This window comes from Ambystoma mexicanum, chromosome 6q (assembly GCF_040938575.1).
Source record: "Ambystoma mexicanum isolate Mex_15411 chromosome 6q, UKY_AmexF1_1, whole genome shotgun sequence".
In the NCBI taxonomy this organism is placed as follows: domain Eukaryota; kingdom Metazoa; phylum Chordata; class Amphibia; order Caudata; family Ambystomatidae; genus Ambystoma; species Ambystoma mexicanum.
Window position 1 is genome coordinate 978,366,356 of NC_090937.1, and position 21,315 is coordinate 978,387,670.

The window sequence follows — 21,315 nt, forward strand, 5'->3', positions numbered from 1 at the left end:
AGATATGACAGTTGGGCCAATTTCTGAGTGGAGAATAGTGGTAGCAACAAAAATGTATTAATGAAGACGTGGTCTAGCCTAGATAAAGATTTGTGTGGAGGAGAGTAGAAGGAATAATCTTTTAAATGAGGGTGATAGAAACTCCACGTATCAATGAGGTTTAAATTGGCTTTAAAGTTAATAAATTGTTTATGTGATATATAATTAATATATTTGATATCAGATTTTCGGTGAAGAACAAATTCACAGAAGTGATTGAAATCACCACAAATAATAATGCATTCATATTTTAATTCAGCAATTTTCAATTTCAGGTTCATCCAAAATTGCAGATCGGGGTATTAGGTCCATAAATATTGCCCATAGTGACCTCTAGTTTATTAACACTTGCTTCAATAAACGGCCAACGACCCGTGAATTCATGTTCTTCCTTAACCAGTTGAAAATTGGTTCATTTCTTCATAAGTATGCTAACCCTGACTTTTTTCCCTACGGCAGGAGCAAAACGAGTATGACTGACCCAAAGTCTAATTTAATCTAGGTAGGATTATTGAATACAAACAATATTAACTTAGTTTTTGTCCAAATAACTCAGAATTCTTTGGCACTTTATAGGAAGATGTAACCCCTTTAAATTCCAAGAGACAATTTTAATACTAATTCTAGCATAACTATAATTGTGTACTCAGTAAGCAAACTATATGAATATAACTTGACCACCAACAAGTGCATTTGAAGCTCATTTAATATGCAATGGCATGAATGAATCTCTCCAGGACTGAAATCACTACACTGGCTCCCAGTGACTGTGAGGATCAAGTTCAAAACCCTCTGCATTTTCCATAAGGCCTTCTGGGGCCTTGGGCCAAAATACATTCAACTCTCTCTTCCTAAATATCTTCCTTCTCGAGCTCTTCGCTCATCCGCCTCCAACTCCCTCAGGGTCAGCCGTTTCTCAAAACATTGAGTTGATGGCAGATCTCTCTCCGCTGCAGGGGCCTCCCTCTGGAACAGCCTTCCTGCCTCCCTGAAACTTGAGGAGAACCATCTCCGGTTCCGGAAGCACCTCAAAACCTTCTTCTTCGCCTCCGCTTTCTCTCCTCCTCTCCCCTGCTAAAGTTACTGAAACTGCACTGAATCTGCAACTGGGCCACTCGCCGTTCTCGGTCCTTGGCCCAGCCACTCTCCCCTGCACTGCCTCCCTGGCACCCCCTGCACTACAGGACTGTGTCTGTATCCCACAGTCCCCCTTCCCAGCACTTATCTGCACTTACTTGCACTGCCACTAGTTGGCCCTTGTTATTTCCTGTATGCGATTGACCCTGTAATGCACTTTCCCCTCTCCCTTTCCCCCTTGCATTTCTCCCTTTCCCCTCTACCCTTGCACTTGCGCGATCTGAATGACACCTGGCCTAGTAGGATCGTTGTCTGTCTCCCTTTGTTTCCCCCCTTGCCTCGTCGCGCCTTGAAACACTTGTGTATAGGCGCGTTACAAATGCCATATCATATCATATCATGAATTAAAATAAATGAAAGCTTGTATAATGTATAAGTAAAATGTTAAGGGAGGGAAAAAATAAGGATAGGGAACATTTCAGAGAAAGGACGAAAACAGAAAAAAGGACGAGAATCAAATATTGATGAATGAGAACAGTGTGATAGGTAGGAAAACATGAAACGATAATATAGAGAAATAAATATTTTGTTGGAGCAGTAATAGACGAGAACAAGATGAGATATTGTGAACCCACAGGTACCCGACCAAGTAATGTGGACAAAAGTTATAACAAGACATTATGACCACATTAGCAAATATTTAACCTTACTTAAAAAGAAAAAGTAGCAATAAAATCAGTAAAACAAAATAAACAGATATTTTTTTGAGGCTGCAGCATAAGGATCTATTTGTTTTATAAGGGATATGAATTGTCTCTCTGCTTATCAGGGGCACAGTGAGAGTTGATGAAGATTTGAGATCAAATTTATTCTTAGAATGATGAAATTTGCCTGTTTTTAACTTATTATAGTTAACAGAGCTGGGTGTGTGTGTAGAGGTTGTTGCAAGTTAGAGCACGTCGTTGAAGGAGAAGCATTGGATGCCATGAGGAGGAGTGATGATCATTCTTACTGGCTCCAGAAGGGCATATTTAATGTCCCGGTTTTTCAGTGTTGATTTCAACTCCAAAAACCTTTTCCTTTTGTTCTGAGTACTTTTTGAGAAATCTGGGGGAAAGGATATCTTATTACCATGAAAAGTTAAAGGAGATTGCTTCTTTTGACACTCTTGAGACCTGGAACTTTTTTACTATTATTCACCTCCTCCTACCTTTTCCTTTACTTCTATACAGATTTATGTACTAGCGCAAACTGCTTGTCCCTTTTGACTCAGTCCACGTACCGCTTGCAGGAATCCTTTTGGGAAACTAATGTAAGTGTTGATGGAACTCCGTTACCGTTACCTTTACCTATACTTGCACCTTAAGTATACTATTGACTTTTCACATTTCTTACTTAGTGTGGATGCACACGCTACCTCTCTAAAGCACCCGCTATCCATGGACATCGTATATGTTTTTTCAACTATGCCTACTCCATAGTTGGTAAGTGGCACACTACCTATATGCATGGATTATGCCATAATTGTATATACGTTTTTTAGTTTTTTAATTTTTGTTTTTTTAAAATAGATTAGCTTGTCATTATCCCACAAATTATAAATCCTTTTCGTGTTGGTTAGAGATACTACTTAACTGACTGGATTTATACTAAACTGAGCTACTAGGTACTATCCCAGACATCTCTTGACAATGATTCAAACTACATCTATGATTTAATGTTTTGAAAGTTTGTATGAATAATTGAATTATATGCAAAATACTAAATTGTACCCTTCTCTACTTTTTTCTAGAAATTGAATTGTAAATTGTGAAATATGTTTTTGCCCCTGAAGAAGAGTTTATACTCGAAACGCGTCGGGCCCAGAGATATTGTACAATAAATATCATGTTTGTTGTCTATATAAATTTTGTGAGCTTGTTATTCATTTTGACTGCTCCACCTATCTTATTGTCTATTGAACTGTGTGTTATGAAATTTAGTAAAACAAAAAAACACGAACGTTATTGATCTGCTTTGCAGATATCAGACAGTGTGCAGGGGACGGGAGTTCCTAGATTCTTTAGGAACAACCATTGTTTGTCCTCCATTTTCCCAACTTAGTTGCCAAGGTTGAGCCTTTTCTCCCCCGCACCTCAAATTATCTCTAACTCTATAAAGGTTACTCTAAAATACCCTAATACTCTTTTGTTAAATCATAGGTGTGCCCTGTGTTTTTGCTTATCTTCTTATAGTTTATTCTGCTAGAGCCATGTTCAAACAGCAGGAGACACCCCGTAGGTCTAGAATGCAGGGCTAAAAACAAATCCAAGAGGGACCATCTTTAAAATAGTAGAAAGGTAGTCAAACCCTGTGTAAGTAATGGGAGTGCGACATGCTTTGGTTTGGTATGCAAAGTAAAAACAAAAACAAAAGCAAATGGAGTTGCTGGGTTGCTTACCTGAAAGCCCTATATTGGTGGAGGGATCCTTCAGGTAGTGATGCTACGCTGGTGGGGGCCAAAATGATTTGCACTTGTAGCCTTCAGAAGTGTCGAGGGTAGAGTGTGGGGGCACCCACACTGCTGGTAGTGGAGAAGCAGCTAGGGGGTAGAGCCCTTGTCGCGGGGTCACGATCGGGGCACTGTGGGCGAAACAGAAAATGGAAAAATATGCACTGCCTGCTTGCTTCATAACTTGTTCGGCGCCAATCCAACATAGACAAATGGTGGCAAAACACGGCTCGTTTATGTACTTTGTTCGCCTAATGAAAGTTCAGGCATTTACTTAACATATTACAGAGGTTTGCAATCACAGTTCGACTCTTTACTCAGCTTTACGAACCATGCGTCTTGAAAATAGACGTGTGTGAAAAATGCTCTGCTTTTTAGGATAATTATTTTGTTTTGGGAAGAAAAACTTTCTTTGCTAATCAGTAAATAGAAGACGAGTGAAGTTCTAAAAAGGGCGTCTTTGTGGGAGCACAGCACAGGGTTGCTAGTCAGCCAGTGCTCAACCCGGTCACATGACCAGTGACCATATCTACATGCTTAGCTGTTATAGGACAGCCCAGACAACACCCACATTCCACAAGGCTGCTACCGGCCAGACGGCAGTAATCCTCAGTCACGCACGCATTCAAGCAGTTAATTGGTAAGCCTACGAAACGTTGTCTGTAAACTGCATTTTACATGGCGTTTCCTGCCTGATGTTCAAGCTACACGGACTGACACAACTTTACGGGCCTTTTCCCCTCCTCATTTCTTGTTTTATTCTATTATTTAGTACACGAGTTGGCAACTGGACCACACGACATGACTTGGCAAAGTTTAAAATTGGACATCCAAATGCATTGCAATGACTTTGTGCTATTTATTGCATAAATCCTGTGTTTCACAGGTAAGCTGGAGATCACTATTCATTTTTACTTAGCATTGGGAAATTGGACTACTGACTCAGTACTATAATAGCAGCCATGTCTGCCTTCACAGATCCAATAAACCGCATGGATGTTTCGCAGAGATTAGCTGATCAGCTCACCCAACCATACACATTTCTTGGCACACGCCAGCACCAAGTGCTCCACTTATCAGGTACCCCCTTTTGTTTAGACTGTTATTCTCTTTGTGATGTGGATATGCCCACCTATTATTAATTTTTTTTGACTGCAATATCACATTAATGAAATAATACAGTTAAGACAGTGCATTTTTTCGCTGACTATTTCTTTTGTTTTTGTTTTCCCTTCCCCTTCCCTTACCCCTCTTCTGTATTCATGCCTCTACATCTTCACTGAAATTCCACAACTGCTGGTTTTTGACCTACAATAATGTCAATGATTTATGTGTTTAAACATGTACAAACTGTTATTTCTGTTGGTAGCCATATATTTCTTACGCCCTGAAGATGGCCCAGTTTAGGGTTGAAACACGTGTTGGCGTTTTTTGTTGTTTAACTTTGGCATTATTGCTTAATTAGCGGCACTCTTTGATGTTTAAGTTTAACGTTTCTGCTGAATAAGCTTATGGAACATTAAAAATCACTTCTTGGAAAATCTAAGTAGACTAAATGCTTTTCCAATAAGATCATTGTGAACCTTTTTTGAATGTATGATAGTCTCAATTTATTTTACCTTATATTCACTAATTGGGTAACTCTCAAGGATTTTAAGTTCATATTTAATTGCATTACCTGGAATTACTAGGAGCTCTGTAATATACCATTCACATTGATCTAGGTTGGCAGCGCAGATAGTGAGGCATTCCAAACTACTCACTTTCATTGGAGTTCTTGTATGGGGCGTGTACCTTGCGTCTTAATGTACCCATCGCCTGTGCGCAACATCCCCCTAACATTGAACATATACTAGGAAGACACTGTATACAGCAACAAAGAAACAACAAAATTCCCAAAATGGTCAGCAAGACCGAAATTACCTTCCAACCCCAAGATCGCAAGAAGTCCCAGAACCAAGCGCTAAAATCCCAGTTTCCCTCGGGAACGTGCACTTCTGAACTTAGGACGTGCAGATTTTGTATTGCCTTGAAGATAGTTGGGGAGGAATCTGGCACGAAAACACAGCAAGCGGACCCCACTAATTTACACACTCCACCACGTTCAGCCAGAATGACATCTAATGCCATCCTGTTCTGAAGTGCTACTAATCTTATTGCTTTCTGTTAAAATGTCATATTATAGAGTATTTCCGTGGTCCAGTTGATAGTTCTCTCCAGTAATCTTGCTAGTTTCCTGATATCTTCAGAGTTCATTATTTGTCCCAAAAATGGCACAAAGGATTTCGCTACGTCTCCCAGAACTTGTGCTGAAGTGTCACCGTCCTCGTCCTGCCGTGGACGAGCCTTTGCAACCTCTATAGTACTGGCTATGAATACCCCAGGTAACAGGATCCCTAAATAACAAGTTCCCTGCCAGTCCCTGGGTGACCATGGAAATGCTACATTACTGCAAACAAAGTAGACAGGTTCGCCTACATACAAAGGTCTGTCTTCCCCAGTCAAATTCGCAACGTTGGCGCAACCTTTAAAATCTCCCATTGACTGAGTACCATTCCTCTGTATGCAGAAAGAAACTGAGTCGGGCTATGGTTAACAGTGTAAGAAGGAGGCGTGGCATCCTTATTGTCTATAGGAGCCATTTTAAAAGAAATCAAAGATTGGTAGGGACGAGACAGTCTATCAGAAGGCCTAATAGAAGCAACGTTGAGCTTACTCCTATTTGCAAAAAGCGAGCATCCTAAGGGAGCCAAAACACGTTTCTCGAACTGATTCAAATTAGTCCCATCAAAGTTCCCTGAGATGCTGTCGTTCCAGCGACCAAAGAACAGTTCTCTAAGAGAAGCATGACAAGCAGTTGTCAAAGGTAAAGGATGAATATACCAACCTAGCCCCTTATCCCCATGTTGCGGTAAATGTGAACAGACCCAACAGTTGGATTTATTAAAAATAGCATGTGTAGCATTCATGATAAGTAATAATGTATTATTGTGGTATCTCTGTCTGTGCTGAGAACCCCTAGGAGACAGAGTGTGCAGATGCATGAAAGGAGTAGAAACAGTAGGTACATTTTCAGTCGGTAACACATTTTCTAACGGATGTACTTCTTCTAGATACCAAAAGCCTAAAACAATGACTATTATAAAACCAATTAACATTATAAAAAGACAGCAGTACCTTCTCGGGGCCCAAACAGTTTGTCAATTTTTACAGCTGGTCACATGTTCATTTATCAGTCCTGTACGAGCGGTAGCGGTTGCAGGCATTGTAATCTTCAAACAATCACGTCAATGTTATTTGCTGGCGACCTCCTGGCCGAGTGACTTCTTAGTCCTTCCACAAACCCTAGCCAACAGAATCCCCTTTTTCAAACAATTACTTGGGCCGAAAGCAAGCCCTTGATGATTTGTTTTCCCTCTTCTCCGAATGCCCAGCTGAACCGTGCCATAAGTCTATTTCCTTGGACGCAGATTATACCTCGATGTCCCTGGTACTGATTGATCCGAGAACAACGTGTCGGCACTTCCCGTTGGAAGCAACGTATCAAGAGCATGTGAAGATGAAAGATCCAGAACAACAGCTTCTGGAAACAAAACCTTTGGAGAGTGTGGAGACAAAATGGCTGTTTCCCCAGGCCTCACGGGCTCAGAGAGAGTCTCTGACACACTCTCAACGCTGTTTACTGTTTCGGGATTGTTGGTTGCAGTACTGGTGAGGGGTTCTGTTTCTTCTGTATCGTATGGCACTGGTGTTGAAATCCTCTTGACGTGGGTCGCGTGGATCCAGTTTTTCCATCCTGCAACCCGCACCGCAGTCTGTGTGACCAGCAGGACTTGGAAGGGTCCCCGCCACCGAGGTGCAAGGCAAGAGGATCGCTCAAATGCCTTTGTCAAAACCCAGTCACCAGGCCGAATGCTGTGAACGGGGCCCTCGTATCGTACAGGTAAAGCCTCTTGCACCTGGTGATAAATTAAATACAGGTTTTTAGTCAACTGGCTACAGTAATCTGAAAGAAGTACATTTTCAATATTTCTCAAAGAACAATATTTTGGAAGGTTCCAGATATTAGCAGGTCTCCCCATTACCACCTCAAAGGGAGAGAGCCCAGTCTTAGTTTGAGGAGTTGTGCGCATAGACAACAACACGATCGCTAAGGCGTCCGGCTATTTTAATTTGGTGCCGGCACACATCTTAGCGAGCTTGTTTTTGATGATTCCTTTGTGTCTTTCCACTAATCCAGCACTCTGAGCGTGTCTGGCTGAATGGAACCGTTTATCGATCTGTAATCCTGCGCATATCTGCAGAATTACAGCATCGATAAAATGGGGACCATAATCCGACCAGATGAATCTTGGTAGCCCGAACCTAGGAAAATATTCTTTTAACATTGTCTTTGCAGTAGTCATGGCTGTAGCGTCTTTAATAGGAAAAGCCTCAACCCATTTGCTAAAAGCACAAATGACAACTAGCACATATTTCAAGTTTTTACATCGTTCCATTTCGATAAAATCAAAGTGTATGACCTCGAAGGGGACAGAAGGTGGGCCAAAACTTCCCCTGGGAGTTGATGTTCCCTTTCCCACATTATGCTGTAGACAGATCATGCAGTTCTCAACAAAACGTTCAGCTATTTTAGAGATTTTGTCATTTACCCATACATTTTTCAGCATTTTTGTAATCTTGCGGGCACATATATGTGTAAGGCCATGAGCCATAACGACCATCATCATAATGTACGCATCAGGAAGTAGCCATTTTCCAATCAACTCTGTCCACCCAACACCCATCATCATCAAGTTTCCCCAAGCCCTGAGCCCACTTTTTAGACTCTTCCAACGTGGCATCGGCTTGGATATCCCTCACAGAATCGACACCCTCATCCATTGCATAGGCATTTACGGTCTCCCTTGAAGTGTACATGTCTGCAGAGAGATCGGTGGCAGTCTGTTTTGCTATCTGATCAGCGAAAGCGTTCCCTTTTCATATATCATCTACAATCTTTTGATGCGCTGCGCATTTCACAATAGCTAACTGAGTAGGGAGTGCAAGCGCTTAGAGTAGCCGTACTATCAAGGAGCCATGGTGGATCTTTGTACCGTGTGAAGTTAAGAACCCTCTTTCTGACCAAAGTCTTCCAAAGTTGTGAACCACCCCAAAGGCCTACTGACTGTCAGTGTATATATTTACGGAATGCCCTTCAGAAAGTTCATAAGCTCTGGTCAATGCTATAATCACTGCGGCCTGCGCGGAGTTATGTGTGATTCTCTTGGTCTCCACGACCGTGCTCAACGTAGTGATTGCGTAAGCGGCTGTGGATGTACCATCCGGAAGTTTGAAGCAGGAGCCATCGCAAAAGAACTCCCCTTGTGGATTGTTCAAAGGAGTATCTTTTAGATCAATTCTACCCTTTGTCTCTTGTTTGGTAGTGTAAAGACAGTCATGTGACTCTTCTTCACTGCAAGCAGTACCTTGCGGGAAAGGTAAGAGTTCAGCCGGATTAAGAACACAACACCTCTTAATTTGTATGTGGGGTGCAAACAAGATCAATTCATATCGTGTCAACCGTGCGGAAGTGAGGTGTTGCGTTTGAGTTCTATTTAGTAGAACATCTACAGAGTGAGGCACCATCAGGGCTAGATCATGGCCTAGGACCATTCCCTCACTCTGTTTTACAGACGCAGAAGTAGCAGCGACAGCTCGCAAACATCTTGGTAAAGCGCATGCTACAGGATCAAGGGCAGAAGAAAAGTAACCGCAAGGCCTATTCTTCCCTCCATGTTCCTGCGTTAATACAGCCAAAGCACATCCATCACATTCATGCACAAACAACACAAAAGCCTTTTCATAGTTTGGTGTGCCCAAAACCGGTGCCAAGCACAATGCAGTCTTGAGCAAATCAAATGCACGCTGGTGCTCCATGTTCCACGGCAATGGCGAAGAAATGCCCTTCTTTGTCAGAGCTAACATCGGCTTAATCGTTAAGGAGAAATTGGGGATCCACTGCCTATAGTAAGAAGTCATTCCTATAAAGGCTCTAACTTCCTTCTGTGTATTTGGGACAGACATGCCAGAAATGAGTTTTATCCATTCAGGTGTCAATCTTCTTCCCTCCTTTGACAGGAGGTAGCCTAAATAGGCGACCTCCTGACAACAATATTGAAACCTTTTAAGCAAAGCTTTGTGACCATGTTTATCCAGATGAATAAGCAACAACACAGTGCCCTCCTTACAAGCGCTCTCTGAGTCAGCAGCTAAAAGCAGGTCATCAACGTATTGAAGCAGTGTACAAGTGGAGGGCAATTCAAGAGTATCAAGCTGTTCTTTCAAAGCCCTACTATAAATGCTAGGACTTTCCGTGTAACCTTGCGGTGCACGGGTAAAGGTGAACGAGCGTCCCCCTAAGGTGAACGCGAACAGGTATCTACTGTCCTTGTGTATAGGGATATTAAAGAAAGCATTCTTCAGATCCACAACACTAAAGTAAGTAGCTGAAGCCGGGATCATGGTTAATATTGTCGTCACATCAGGCACAATTGGAAATTGTGGAGCGACGATCTTGTTGATGGCACGTAAATCAATTATGAAATTAAATGGAATTGCATTATCGCCTTTTTTGTGCACAGCAAAATCGGACTATTGCACAAACTACCTGCAATTTCCTCAATCACCCCTCGATGCACAAAATTGGAGATGATGCATTTCAAAGCTTGCTCAACCTCGACGGAAATCTTATATTGTGGAATACATGGCAGCTTCACTCCATGTTTCAAGACTATTTTAACAGGCTCAATCTGTAAAACACCGACATCATTGTCGTCAATTGCCCATAAACACTCTGGAACAGTACCAAATTCCGGCAGCAAAGGTCTAGTCAGGAATTGAGAGACAGAAAGTTGCTGTGGTCAAATCGTCAAACGCACTCCATCAGAAAAACAATGAATTACCGCATTTAATTCCTTCAACAGATTCAACCCCAGCAAATTCTCTCCACAATTCGACAAAAGGAATGGACAGTGGTCCGCAAACGGACCCAAAGAGATAGGCACCGATGAAGAAACCGGACAGACAACTGGTGTGCCAGAAAACCCTACAGAAACATTGGTTTGCCCTGACAGTGGAATGTTTGGAACCCGAGAATGATCAATGGAACACTTTTGTGCCCCTGTATCTATCAAGAATAGATGGTTCCTACTTCCCACTATCATTTCAACATAGGGGCCTTTCTGATCAACGGGAATAGGCGTAGTTTCCAAACCCTGCTTCGGGCAATCCTAGCGAAACAGAATATCATCGAAAGGAAGTTCTTCAGAGAGGTAAGCAGCAGAAGGATGATCAAATATGTTTCTAGTATCCATACTTGGTGCCTGATTATCCTGTGAAAAAGGTTGCTGTGAATCTTGTGAAAACTGACCTCTATCAGGGCCCCCTACACCCGGGCGACCTCTGGGTCGTCTACCCATATTTCCAAATGTATTATTTGACCTCTGTCTAAGAACCGGACATTGTGCACGCCAATGACCTTCTTTCCTACAATAGGCACACTGATTAATATTTACAGGACCCAAGGGCACATTTCCTTGTGGAACATACTGACCTCTAAACTGCGAATTACCCCCTCTAGGGCCTCTAACAATTTTCTGTAATAATACGTTTGTCTTCAAATCACCTTTTCTCTTTTCGATTCTTTCTTTTTCATTATTGACACGATTCTCATAGTACTGAGCCATGTGCAGTACTTCTGATTGAGACTTTGCTTGCCAAGCGCTCTCAGAAGACATAATTTGCGACTGGATGTCAGGCAACAATCCACGCACAAATTTGTCTACAAATAATCTTTTCCCAGACTCTGTGCTCAAATCTTGTCCACTGAAATCCGAGAACACTTGTTCGAACCGATTGAAGAACTCGGTAGCACCCTCAGACTTCCCTTGGACACAGGCGGTAGGCTTGTCCCAAATAATTCTTTTTTCGGGAATCAAAGTTCGCAACAATTCTGTCAGGTAAAGTTAATATCACCTGCGGCGGTCTTTCACCAGCTGGCCTTTCTCCATCGAGTCTAATTATGTTAGCCCATGTATCTCCTAACCCTGCTACATCATCTATAGTCGTGACCTGTTTCCACAAATCCATAGGCAGGAGTACGGGAAATAACAAATCAATATCACTTAAAGTGAATATTGAGGATTGCAAAACAGACTCTATTTCTTTATAGAACCCTGTCGGATTTTTCCTAATGTCGGGAATAGATTGTCTAATAGTGTTCACCTCTTGTCTTGAGAACAGGACGTGAACAAACTGAGACACATAATGTGCAGGTATTTCCTCGGCAGCTGTACCCGCTGCAACATTAGCGGGGATCTCAACCTTTGGGAAAAATGTCGGAGGAACCTCTCTCATTGGCAACTGAGAAGTAGGCAACTCCGAACGCTTACTAAGCAACAGAGCCAAATCGAGCCCTAAAGCAGCCGAAGATGTGTCAAGTGAAAAAGCTCTCTTATAAATACTTAATAACTCTGTGGGACAACTAGTCTTTCCTTTTACACACTCATTCTGTAGGTATTCTACCATTACCTGTATCACTTTCCTCTGCATTTCTGATGTATACTGACTATACGTGTCATATACTTCAACTGGAGTTATTGACGAGTCTGAGATCCATCTAATCGCGTCTTTCGTACAAATTCGCATTTCCTGAGATATCGATTTACGACAAGGGAGGAATCGCTTCTGCACACACATAATGCCCAAACTATCTTCATCTTCATCCTCATTCTGTAATCTTTCCAACTCCTTTCTATACTCAAATACCTTCTCAACATGCTCTTGTACTTTCTCCACAGTGTCTCTAGAAAACGCTAAAGTGTTCAGATCCCTCAACCCTTGTGGGAGATCTGTATTGTCTAATCTGTCCCACATTACACACAAGTGGCGACCTAACCCCTCAAGAAAAACATTTTTCTCAGGAAAAAATTGTCCATATTAGAAAGTGTGGCGAAAACATTAGCTCGATCACCCCCTCCATACAATGCTTAGCCCACGCAATTAACTCACGTTTCTTTTCTGGAGGTACAGTATTGCGAGTGACAACCCTCGATCCCGCTCCCTGATCTACTACAAGCGGTGCAGGACCACTTGGAAGAGGGAGAGCAGGCAAATTCAACAGAGGTGTTATCACTGGTACAACAGGAAAGAACGTAGAAGCAGGCGGAGGAGCAGCAACAAAAGGAGGAACAATGACTGGAGGAAGAGGAACAACAGGAGGGATGGGAGGAACAGCAGGAGGAGGTAAACCAGCAGGAAGAGGAACATACGAAGGTGGCGCAGTGGCACCAGGCCTTTGTTCATTTAACAATTTGTCGATAAATTTGTCGGAAACATGAAAATCTTTAGAAGGATAGATTTTCTGAATGCCAAGTGAGAAAGCCCTATCCATATTCCTAGCTGACTCAGACTGTTTATCTTGGTCTTATAACAACGCTTTTTCGGCATTCGGCTTATGACAGCGTGCTTGTTTTTCTGAACTCTTAAGCTGCTGTAAAGCTTCTTTTTTCCAATTCTGTAATACATCGAATGCTGCAGGTCTAGCCTTTTTCTTTAATAAAATTGACTATAAATACTCAATGCGAGGGATTTCAAAACTACCATTGACCGGCTACTGAAGTTCGGAAGCATGTCTAGTTTGTCTGTGCCAAATATCATTAAACACTATACTACCTATGCCATGCTTACAGTACATAGAACAATCCGGTGACCCCTCTTGTGGTGCCGGACGACTAAATTGCAAAGTTTGTCTATCGCTGCGGAATAACGCCCTGAAGCAGGTAGACAATTTCCCAGGCATATCAGAATACTGGTGTTACCTGGTCAATAATTGTATTTGCAAATACAATGCGCCAAAACAAATTATCAGGATACTTAAGAATCGGGTCACAACTCACCTGATCAATCGTAAGGAGGTCCGATCAGATTACAAAGTTCTTCTAATGAATATTACCTCGTGCTTGGTGATTTCGGCAAATCTGCCCGCCTCGATAAATGGACCTACGTCAAGATGCCGACTCGGACCGCGAGCTCATCGTCCAGGGATCGGGCCGTGCAGCGTTGTTGAGGTGTCGCGCCTCATTCAGAAAGGGGCTCCCTTTTTTCGACACCGTCCGATCCCGGTCCGATAGCTTGCTTCAACCTTCAACGAGCTGGAATCAATCTTGAGGGTCCCTATTCGGGCGCCATCTATGAAATCAAAAAGAAGATATCGAGGCTGAGTACCCCAAAAGGAAATAAACCAAATGCGGGTTACAAAGAAAGATACAGAGATCTTTATTCTATACTGAACAGTTTCAAAGGACAAAGCAACAGATACCTATCGGCCCTCAGTACAACACAGCAAACTCCAGCCCTGTTCGGTGTGCTCAGTGAGTGGGACTGTAATAGTCGCACCTTTTATACAGTCCAAAACATGATGTCCAGCCCACCTGCAAGTTAATACATCACGGATCTAGGGTTCATGTCGAGTTCATGCATCTATACATTTAGGGTTTACCATTAATACATTCACCAACAAGTTACAATGACAACGGTGTGTCTTCGGATTTCTCGTTTAGCCTTTCTCAACATCTTTATACAATGCAGTTAAACAAGTGTTCACATTTCAATATTTGAATATATTATGTTTAACATATGCTCGCAGATTAGTTTCGTTGGCATTGGTAATCCTCTATACACAGGTCAACGAAGGACAAGGTCTCAGTTCATGACCCCAACATGTGACCTGCAGGCAAGTTACATATTAGTTTGTACACAGAGGTCAAGACGGCCATGTTAAATTTGGAATGACACTGTCCACCATTTTGGAACACAGGGTGACTTTAAAGAGAGAATCTAAAATGGCGGGTGAACTTAAAATGGCAGCTTACACTGATCTAAGATCAAGACCTTGTAACGCGGATTCCTTCGCGAAGCGGCTTGGCTTAGGCCAATATACATATATGCATACTGTATAAGAGGCACGATATGATTTTCCGTTTGACAATACGTGGTGATTCTAACTTGAGATGTGTTGCAGAATACCATGAATTGAATTATTTTACTTTTAATCTAATTGATGGGTCATCCTTTGATTCTAACTCTAGAATGGTTCACTGAGTGTCTATACTGAAATCATGGGATTTACAACTAGTACTGCCTCCTGTAAGTTCCTCCAATGTTAATACCATTACTTGGAAAAGAGGGACTTCGTCCTCCTGGCTAGACCATGTCTTTGTTTCTAAACATCTTTTTCCTCTTTGTTCTCTGCTATCGATAAACATTGTTGGTGATAGCGACTATGTTATGCCTTTGTTAGTCCTTGTGGTTCCTCTTTGAGAGAGACCAATGATCAAATGGAATATGGCCCTTTTAGATACATTTTCAGGTGATCTTGGTAGGTTATTTTATGATCATTTGATACATAATCATGATTACTATTTTAAAGTTCAATTAACTAAACTGAACAACATTGTTTGCATAGGCTAAGAAGAGAACTGTCCGTCTCTGAATTTGATTACACATGTATATGATGCTAGGATCGTGGAAGCAACAAAAAAAAGAGAGGATTACTTGGAGAACTTAAGCCACTTCTGGCTATGGACATATATGCCTATACACAGGCAAAAATGAAGATTTCCCAAGAGCAGAAATATCTAACTAAATGACTAAAAATACAACTGTCCATGAATGTTAGCCAAAAAATGCTACATCTTATTCAGGGCAATAACATGACTGTTTTGGGAACTCACAAACAAATTGGTGACTACCACTTTGATTCCTCATATTAATATTATAGAAGAATCTGTTTGGGTAGCCTATTATGAAAAAAAGTTATGCCTAAATACATAACCTTACGACAAGTCACTTTAAGGCCAAAGATGCAGGGAAATCTCAGGTGATCTCCTCTTCTGCTAAGGATATTGGTCCAGCAATTGGTAAAATGAAATCCTTGAGGGCGTCTGGCCTTGATCATATTGCCCCTATCGCAATTAAGCAGGATCCAGAGCTATGGATGGATATTTTGTTACAATTCTTTCACATAATAGTGAAGAACCTAGTTATTCCACGATCTTGGCATACTTTGTATATTATACCTATTTTTAAAAAGGGGGCACATGGGGATAGACATAAACCTGAGAATTATCACCCTATTCCCATTTTAGATGCCTGTAGTGAGAATTTTGCATCTCTTCTGCTTGGGGAACTGTAATCATGGGTTGACAAATTGAATATTCTTTGAATGTTTTAGGTAGATTTTCACAAAAAAGTGGAACTTCTTAAATGGCATGATTATGGCCCATTTTCAGGCACTGGGAAAAAGGAAAGCCGCCCATTCAATATATATTAGCAGTATGGAAGTATCTAACGCAATATTATTATCATTACGTTTTTATAAAGTGCATCACGCCCATGGGCCTCAGTGCGCACACATAACAAGCACACATAACAAAGACAATAGAGGATACAGTGAAGAATTGTCTAGGCTCAGCTGTGTAGTCATCATGAGTGAGTCTGTGTAATCCTTTGAATTGATTGCGTTATACACATACAACGTTGTGCTAAAATTAGAACATGTGGTATTCCAGATGCACTATTTACTCTTATTTCTGTGCTGCATGAGAATGCCCAGGTGAGAATTTGGGAATGATGGTCTTCTTAGTAGACCTATTGATACTTACCTCAGACTAAGGCAAGGGTGCATTCTGGCTCCAATTGTAACGCTTACCTGGTATCCCCGGGGACGTCACTCAGCCTGTTCTGACGTCTTACGACCTCAAACCCTACCCTGGAGTCTACTCGACTGGAGACTGGGCCTGAAACACAGGATTGGTAGAGTTTAACTCCCTATTGTCTCTGTGTGCTTGAACCCCTTCTTCCCCGGGGTCCAACCCTTCCCTTTGATCCACAGCTGACCTTGTTTTCTTGGAAAGTGTGCTCTCTGTCCTGCTTTCAGCACAGGAGCGCATTGATTGAGCCAGGCTCATTGCTGCCTAGTTACTTCACTGGCAAGAGTCCGACAGGTAAGTATAATGAGTCTTTTGAACAGTTCTCTAACTTCGTTCCTTTCCTTCCTTAGATGATGGCCGGTGTCCGGGGATGGCAACGTGCTGCTGAGATGACTAGCGCTGAAGGTGAGTGAGAGCACGATGCGCGATGCGACCCTTTCGTATTTGTATTGAACAGAGTTCCTTTTCTGTGTCTTTTAGGTGCCGCAACGTTTTCAGCGTGGATGCCAGTTATGAAGAAGAAATTCGGTGAGTAAGCGCGGTATGCAGCACCTCTAGATGTTTCCACGCTAACCTGGAGTGTCTTTTCCCTCTTGCAGATGGATGAGAAGTTCCAGAGACAGAGTTCCCCCAGAGCGGCTGGGATTCAGGTAAGCGTTTGAAGCTCGTACAGTCTTTAAAAATAAGCAAAGATTTGCTGAATGCTTACTAATGCCTTTTTTCTGTTCTTTTCCCTTTTCCTTAGGAAGCGGCGTGCCGGGATGGGAATGACACCGTCAAAGATGCCCACAGAACAGAAGAAGCGATGAATGATGGGCAGAAGCACCGCAAGGTAAGGCTGTGCCTAACAGTGTTCTTGTTCTTGCAGGAGCTGAGCGCAGAAGAAAGATGCAGGCCTACTGGAGACTGATCAAACACGGTGATTGTCATGCTGCAGGTGCAGAAAACACAAAGCACGTTTCTCAGCCTGGGCGTGGCTTAAATAGTCTCTGGATATCCCAGGTGTCTCTGGGCTGAACCACACCCAAAAGACTAGACTGCACATGCAGTTCTGGGAACCAAAATATGTGGGGGCATCCATCTTGTCCCCATCAAAGCACTACAAGTCCAATCCCCAATGTTATCTTATGGGAGTGAGTGAGTCTGGTGCCACAAGCGCCAAGTCTGACTCCAAGTGGGTCTTTGGAGGGATGGAGAGGCCCTTGAGGGCCATGTAGGTGATCGTGGCCTGGCTCCAGCCTGACATCTTGGAGGGCTGGGGACATGAGGGGCAGGAATCATGACACCAATGCTCTTTAACTTGTACATATCCGATAGTCTTTTTTTAGTTCAGGTTAAAACAGATTTTGAATATAGATCAGGAAGCACAATATATAGCAAGATTAAAACCAAAACCAGAAATCCCAACCTTCTCCCACCTGCATTCCTTCTTCCCAACCCCTTCTCCTGTATATAACCTTCTCCATGAGTGATAGCTTGCGCATCTTTTCTATCCACACATCCACAGACAGACGGGTGGTGGACTTCCAGACTCACAGCATTAGCTTCTTAGCCATCAAAGCCGCTCTTAATAACCACTTCTTCTCAGAACAAGGCAGATCGTCCAACAGGATATCTTCCCCCGGTATTAAGGTTTCAAAATCGTAGTCCAGTGACAGCACCAGGACCGTATTAAGGATATTGGAAATATTAACATCTATTAGATATTAGGGATATATTATATCTAATTCTACATCAATACAAGAAATAAAGTTTAAGAACCAGAATGCTTCCATTGGTTGCACAACTTAAGAAAGTTTATTTCAGTCTTTGTAAATACTCACTTCCATCTGCCCGTAATTCTACACAGCCAAAATTGCGCCTGCCCTGACCTACGGCTTATACATCATTCTTGCAGATCTGGGGTCATATCTCAACACATCACAGGGTATTATATGGAAAAAGAGCATAAGGCTCTCACTTTCCATACCCAAATGTGTCATTAGACATGAGTTAGGGCTGATTTCATGAGACTCTATAGTCAGGCGGAAAAAATTGTGCCTTGTGCTAAAATGATCGATCCTTCGTCCAATTCCCTTTTTCAAGGCTTTCATAAAATTTTAACCAAGAGATCTTTCCGTTTCTCAATAAATGCAGTCTTGATCTAGATGATCCCCTTATAGAGATTGATTCTAACCCTCATAAGACAAAAATGAGACTTTATGAGGCAGACTGGATGCAAACCGTTGATAAATTGGGTCAGTATCTGCTCTGTTTTGAATACTCTAGATTTAGAAGGATGAGAACTAATGTATCCAAATATATTTACTTATTTCCATGTAACTATGTGAGAGCCCAATACATCAAATGTAAACTAAATTAACTATCCACCCTTGAATGCATTGGCCCTAGGGCAGGATTGAGTTTGGGAGATAGAACATATAGACTGTGTGGATCAGAGGCTACTCTTGAAACTATTAAACATTTGGTGATCTATTGCCCAAAAACAGGGATCCCGGTAGGCTCGCCTCATCGGAGGACATAATATTTCAATGTTATTAGCACTTTATCGATTTTTACAGTGACTTAATGAATTTCTTAAATTGTGATTTTGTTGAATTTGTATGCAATGAATTTTAAGCAATATTGTCTTTTTACATCTATGGAAAGTTTTAATTTATTAAACCAGATCACAAATAAAAAAAAGAAGAAAATAAGCCTACTCGCATATAGAATGGATTTCACAGACCCCAACTCTGTAGGCCTCTTACCTCTTGGACGAATACCAAGCCATTTGAGGGTTAACTTCAGATCTGATCATCAACCAGATACCGGCGGGGTCCCACAGGTATCAACATGCTCCTCTATGGAACCACTCAGGTCACTTCTCAACAATCCTAATTTATACCTTCACCTGTTCATAGATATTCAGTTACAAATTAAAGTGAATTATACTGAAGGGATTTCACTTCTAAGGCATGCCTAACATCGATTCAAGCTTAGATGAAAATCACTGACCTGAAACTCAATCCCATCAACATCGAATTGGTCCTACTAAGCCTTCCATCTAAAAAGGCGGTCATTATTGGTGGGTGAAGGTGTGGGAACTGCTGGGAATGGAGAAACTCACAGTATTAGCGGAAGGAAGGTTGCCCAAATTCCCACGTATATGGGGGCCCTTTCTGGAAAATGTGGTGGACCAAGAGCAGATGTTCTTTGAGCCATTGCTTTGGAAGCACCTCACGAAACTATGACTCCATGAGGGTGAACCCAAGGACTGAGTCCTTCATCATGCTCAAGTGAAAGACCGTACTGTCGGCAATGCGTTACTTTCTGTATTTTATTTTTTTTCTCCTTCCCTTCATCCCTCTTGCTCACCTCTCCTATTGTCTCTGTTCTTCACCTCTGTCCCTCCATTTCCTCCCAATGATTGTATGACTGTATGAAGCACAAGTTATTCACTTGCAAAACCGAAATTCTGATGTGATGCTGTTTTCTTTGAACTTCATATGAAGTTACCTTGTACTTTGCTCATCGGAATTTCAATAAAATATACGTTATAAAAAAATTTAAAAAGGAGGTCATTAAAGGATGGGTGAATGACATGCACACCTCAGTTGGGATCATGTGCAAAATCACTAGGCTTCATTATCGGCAGCAATCTTTCCTTGCAGGAACATATCAACAAAATAGCTCAAACCTCTATGTATCCAATAACACTTCACCAGAAGATAAATCGCTTTCACCAATCCGCCGGAATTCAAAAGTATGGTCCAGGCCCTGGTAACTCGATGGATGAAACGTCCTTCTCATTGCGTTCAGGCCATATACTTGGCCTTCCCTTAGGGCCCTTAGAAATGCTGCTACATACCTCATGACGGGAACTAAGAAATGTGACCACATATCCCCCATGCTAAGAGAATTGCACTGGCTACCCATACCTGCCAAAATACTCCTTAAACCTGCCTGCATCAGATGTATATTATGTTATGTTATATGGCATTTGTAAAGCGCTGTGGGGTGAACGCCAATGGAGGAGTGAAGTCCGACATATGAGAATTGGAAGGAGGATTATTAGAATGCGTGTGTGCATTGTAGCCAAAACAAAGGTAGGGAGGGGGGCTGTGCCCCAGGAGGGATAAGGATATGTTTCATTGAGATGGAGTACTATACGTACCAGAGAATCATTATCCCTGAGGAAAAAGATGCAGGCGATTCTCACAAGACAATTAGCGAGATTTAAAATGCAAGCCTACAACACTACCCCTGTGCAAAAAGATGCAGAGTTGCGGCACAAAACAACAGTGTGATTCAAAATTCAAGCCTATAATACTATCCCTGTGGAAAAAGATGCAGAGTAGTGGCACAAAACAACAACGGGATTCAAAATGCAAGCCTACAGCACTTCTAAAATACAATAATGTCGTCTTCTACCGGATTGTCGCAGCAGACTGGGTTCTAGGCTTGGCAGGGGCGGTTTCATCCAGGGTGAACAGGCAAACAGGTGTGGAAGGTGCCCTTTGCCTTAGCCCTTTGCGGGCTGCCTTAGGGGAACTGCTTAAATAAGTGTTGTTCTGGATGAGCTGGCCCAATCCGTAGACCAATCACGGGGCTGGGAGGCAGTCATGAGGCGGGATGAAGGAAGGGCTAGGAGGAGGCAACGGAAAAGAACCCAAAAATGAATGCCGCAGTGTTCGATTTAAAGGACTGTGCAAAGGCACAATTCCCTGAAAACTCTCCAGGGGATTCTTCTGCTGAGGATGGCTCCAGCACGTAGTGGATGCCGGACAGAAGAAGCAGAAATCCCTCTGTGCAGAAGCGAGTAGTTGTCCTTTGTGAGCTAACCCAATCCGTAGACAAATCACGGGTCTGGGGACGGCCAAGGGGAGGAATTGAGGGAGGGCTAGGGGGACAGTGATGGAAGAAAGCCAAAAAAGAACGCTGCAGCATTCGAGTGAAAGGACTGTGCTCAGGGAC